This window comes from Bison bison, unplaced genomic scaffold (assembly GCF_000754665.1).
Source record: "Bison bison bison isolate TAMUID 2011002044 unplaced genomic scaffold, Bison_UMD1.0 scf7180017864325, whole genome shotgun sequence".
Lineage (NCBI taxonomy): Eukaryota > Metazoa > Chordata > Mammalia > Artiodactyla > Bovidae > Bison > Bison bison.
Genome location: NW_011494897.1, coordinates 1168553 through 1173855, shown reverse-complemented (window position 1 = coordinate 1173855; position 5303 = coordinate 1168553). Strand labels below are relative to the sequence as shown.

General features: G+C 41.4%; 1 protein-coding gene across 1 annotated transcript in view; it reads left to right on the top strand.

The window, feature by feature from the left end:
• Nucleotides 1-2664, top strand: part of MARC1 (mitochondrial amidoxime reducing component 1) — a 41061-nt gene extending 38397 nt beyond the window's left edge. The window contains exon 8 of the mRNA XM_010853262.1: nucleotides 1532-2664. The gene's annotated coding sequence lies outside the window, so the exon portion shown is untranslated. The remainder of the gene's footprint in view (nucleotides 1-1531) is intronic.
• Nucleotides 2665-5303: the final 2639 nt, after the last annotated feature.

The window sequence follows — 5303 nt, the reverse complement described above, 5'->3', positions numbered from 1 at the left end:
GTTGTCACAGAGCACTGGGTTGAGCTTCCTGTGTTATACAGTAATTTCCCACTAGCTATCTGTTTTACATATGGTAATGTATATGCTTCAAGGCTACTCTCTCAATTCATCCCACCCTCTCCACAAGGCTGCTCTCTATGTTTGTGTCTCTATTCTTACCCTGCAAATAGGTTCATCAATACAGTTTTTCTAGATTCCATATATATGTGTAAATATATGATATTTGTTTTTCTCTTTCTGACTTACTTCACTCTGTAACAACAGGCTCTTGGTTCATCCACTTCACTAGCTGCTGCTGCTGCTGCTAAGTCACTTCAATCATGTCTGACTCTGTGCGACCCTGCAGACGGCAGCCTACCAGGCTCCTCCATCCTCTAGAACTGACTCAAATTCATTCCTTTTATGGGTGATTAATATTTCATTGTATATATGTACCAGAATTTCTTTATTCAGTCACCTGTCGAAGGACATCTAGGTTGCGTCTATGTTCTGACTACTGTAAATAGTGCTGCAATAACCATTGAGGTACATGTGTCTTTTTGTATTACGGTTCCCTTAGGGTATACGCCCAGTAGCGGGACTGCTGGCCCATGTGGTAGTTTTAGTCCTAGTTTTTTACTGTTCTCAATAGTGGTTGTGTCAATTTACTGATGTGGACCATTTTAAAGTCTTTATTGAATTTTTTACAATATTGCTTTTTAAAAAAAATGTCCTGGTTTATTGGCCATGAGGCATGTGGAACCTTAGCTCCCTGACCAGGTATCGAACCCTCATCCCTACATTGGAAGGTGAAGTCTTAACCACGGGACCACCAGGGAAGTCCCATGGAAGACATCTTAAAGACGTTCATAAAATGCTTATTGAGCACCTACTATGGGCTCCACACAGTCATCAACAAAACAGACACAGCGCTGCAGTCAGTAATGGAGCTTCCCCTACAGTGGGAAAGCCTGGCATGAAGCAGCTAATGACACAAATAACTAATTGCAAGTGTGATGAACATTACCAAGGGGAAGTTCAGGGTCCCAAGAGACCATTTCAGCCTAGCCCTGGAGGATAACCGCCTCATGCAATGCAGGATGTGGTGGTGGTTAGGATTAGATGTGGGGAGACACTTTCCCAGCAAAAGGAACCTACATATGAACATATTCTTCCCTGGGAAAGGACATGATGCCATATATTCCATTTACAGAAGGACAGCCACAGTTATATGAAAAGACTATTAAAATACTTTCCTCTTTTCTGATTTCATCTCTGTGTGTTTATTTTCTTCATATACTTCAATGAAAACAGTATACCACTGTAGACTGAATATAAAAATGAACACCAGCTGTCTTCTGTTAAGCTAAACATAAAGATATTTGCAGAAATATAAGATAATGCCACTTAGCACTAAAATTTTGGAGGGGAGATATAATCGTTTTTAAAAATATGGTATTCATGCTAACGTGTAGTGAGCTGATTATTGCTTTTTAGAAGACTTACTAAATGTATTTTTTAATTTCTCAAAAGAAAATATCTGCTTTTTCAGGAGGAAAACTGGAGGCATGGTCTCCTTGTCTTCAGCCATCCCCTTGGTGGAGCGCCCACCTTGAGTATCAGGAAGGATCGCCTCCCATCAGGCCAGCCCGCTCTCCCCAGCTTCACATGCTGCACTTCCGAGAGTCCCTGGAACTCCAGAAATCCTTCCCTGGTTCCCTCGGGTACACCTGCTGTTCCCCACACTGATCTCCACTCCTGTGGATGTCCAGACCCAGAATGCGAGAGTAGATGTCCGGGTGAGGTGCACAGGCCCACACAGAATGACCAATGGGGACACGGCCACCTCAAGGCTTATGCTCAGTAGGAAAATATAGGTTCTACCAGCGCCAACCAGCCAGTCATTCTGGAATAAGTGCACAGTGTTGTCAGATATTCTGCTGATTTTTGAAAAGAAGTCAGACGTCAATATTTTAAAGCACAGTGTGGTTCAAGTTTCTAAAAATCACGACATGGGCCAAAACAAAAGTCTGGGTCAGATTTACCTGTGGCTGCTTTGCTACCTGTGTGTGTAGGCAAAGTAGTGGATTCTTTGCACCTTCTACATTTACAAAACCTGAAATACTTTATGCATTCATTCATTTGATAATTCTCTTCATCTCTCCTGAGCTGGTACTACACAGGGAGTTAGGGAAAGCAGATAACCAAGATGCAATATATCCCTACATAAGGAATGTCAGTGTGACGTGACCTGTGTCCAGCTGGATCAACCTCTCCTCTGCTACCATAGCACCTGTGCACTGAACACACTGGCTGGAAACTCACATTTTGCTGGGCTGTGTCTTCCTAGCTCTGTGACATCCTACTTACCTGCTACCTGAACCATATACTTCAGTTCTGTACCCCCAGCTTCTAACCTGACCCAGGACCTAACACATTGTAGTGGTTTTGGAAAAGCTAAAGGACTGACAAGTGAGTAAGCAGCCCACTCACCCACTCATGGGTCATTCAGGGCAGTGAAAGCAAAGAAGGGTCTCCCTGTGTCCAGCTTCTATTCCTACCTTCAACCCCAGATTTTTAAACTCTTTTGTCAAGAAAAAAAGCAAATGCTAATTGTCCTAAAATAGGCCATAATAAGGGCTTCCCAGGTGGCTGCTGCTGCTGCTGCTAAGTCACTTCAGTCATGTCCGACTCTGTGCCACCCCAGAGACAGCAGCCCACCAGGCTCCCCCGTCCCTGGGATTCTCCAGGCAAGAACACTGGAGTGGATTGCCATTTCCTTCTCCAGTGCATGAAAGTGAAAAGTCAAAGTGAAGTCGCTCAGTCGTTTCTGACTCTTAGTGACCCCATGGACTGCAGCCTACCAGGCTCCTCTGTCCATGGGATTTTCCAGGCAAGAGTACTGGAGTGGGGTGCCATTGCCTTCTCCATTCCCAGGTGGCATTAGTGGCCAAAAACTTGCCTGCCAATTCAGGAGATGCAAAAGTTGTGGATTTGATCCCTGGGTTGGGAAGATCCTCTGGAAAAGGAAATGGCAACCCACTCCAGTATTCTTGCCTGGACAATACCATGGACAGAGGAGCCTGGCAGGCTACAGTCCATAGGGTTGCAAGGAGTCGGACACGACTAAGCACACACATAGGCTAAAATAATGTAAAGAAGCAAAACCATAGAAATCAATACGAATGAAAGTATTATCATCTCTGAGAGTTAAAGCCATTCATTCATTCAAAAAATGTCAAGGTGAGTACCATACTCCATTGAAGAGATGAGACCATTAAAGAAAGCAGATTTAAAAAATCGGTATTCATGTGAAGTCTCAGTGTCATGGGAAAATCATTGATTCAGGAGTTAGATCATTTGGCTTCTTGTCCACCTTTCCCACTGTAAGATCTGGAGCAACCTACTGACTGCATCTGGGCCTGTTTCTTTCTCCTGTAAATTGAGAGGTGATCAGAGTATTTCCAGTGTGACTTTTGGCTTTTACAAAATCTGTGATTCCTGGCAACCAGTTGTCTCTTCTGAGATCACCTAACCTGGCAGTAAAAAAAGAAAGAAAGAAAGAAAGAAAGAAAGAAAGAAAGAAAGAAATCTGTAAGCCAGCCTATGTCTGCCTCCCTCTCCAAGAGTGATCAGAGCCTTGCTCCCCACAGGACAGAAGAATGAATAATAGTGCACTGGAATTCTCACGTCCTTCCCTCTTCCTTGAGAACCAAGGGACTGACTCAAAAATACTGAGAAATAAACAGACCACTCCAGAGCCTTTCTGGAGGTTTTAACAGCACTTGGATGCTTGGCATATTTATCTCGATTTCAGTATTTGAAGGCTTAAACTCTGCGCCTCTCCACTGACCCTGCAGCATTCTCTAACTGGGGCTTTGGAGATAACCATTAGGAAAAAGAGCTGAAGAATGCTTCCTCGGGGGAAGGGGAAATCAGGCACCATCAAGAACATTCAGTCTATAATATCATTTTCCTCTGGGATTCAAAGATCGCTTAATGTACTATATTTATCATGCAGTGAGTCTCATTAACTGTCTTATTCAGAACTTCCGCTTCCTATAGTTGACTTCTTTTGGCCCATAACTTGTCATATATTTTATATGGCTAATATATTGAATTTCAACCATTAGCACTTGTTTATTAAAAACAAAACATAAATAAAATTGCAAATAATCAAACAAAACTTGGTAGATAGCAAGCCCATGTTTTCCTCTTAAATTTCTTTAAGTTGGACATGATTAAGCACACATATAGACTAAAATAATGTAAAGAAGCAAAACCAGAGAAATGTTAAAAAAAAAAGCTGCTAAGGAGATTTCTATGCTTTTTAAAGAAATGTCTTGGAACAATCCTAAAATTTGGAGTTTCCTAAATAAGTTGACTATTTTTAAATAATACTTTGGAAGCTTTCTTTTCCACAAAAGATGATCAACTAGCAAAGGGTGCCAGCTTCCATTTAGAGCCAAATCTTGGAGAAGTGAGAGGAAGTTGATGAATGTCAGAAGCTAAGAGAGAAACTGTAGGACAAACAGGATGTGATGACTAATTTTTTGTGTCAACTTGACAAGCCATGCGGAACCCAAAAATTTGGTCAAACATTATCCTGAATGTATCTGTGATGATGTCTCTGAATTAGATTAATGTTTGAATTGGTAGACTGAGTAGCAGATCACCCACCCTAATGTGGGTGAGCCGCGTCCAATTAAAGACCTGAATAGAACAAAAAGGCTAAGAAGGAATTCCTTCTGCCTGACTGCTCAACTGGGACATCAGCCTTTTCCGTACTGAAACTGAAACATTAGCTCTTTTGGGGTCTTGAGCCTGCCAGCTTTTGGACTGGAACTTAGACTCTTGGTTCTCCAGGTCCTTGGGCCTTTGGACTTGGGCTAGAACTACATATCAGCTCTCCTAGGTCTTAGTATGAAAAATCTAGCAGTAAAAATAAAGAATTCAGCACTTGGATTAAAACTACTTTTTCTTTCTTAATTTAAAATATATATAGGGGTTATAAGGTGTAGACTTGTAATATGTATGAAATAATAGCATAAAGGTTGAAGGGGAGTGGATGAATGGAACTATACTGTTGGCAAGGATTTTTTTTTAACGCTTCATACAATATTAGCTCTAAGTAACTAGTTAAGAATTCCTAAAACAACTACTAAACAAGAACAAAAGCAAAAAAAAAAAGTGCAAGGAGGTAAAGCCAGTGGAAGAATGGAATAGTAAAAAATATTCAATTAACCATAAGAAGGTAGAGCACAGAAAAATAAAAAACAAATGGGAGATATACACAATGGACTATTCAGATCAGATCAGATCAG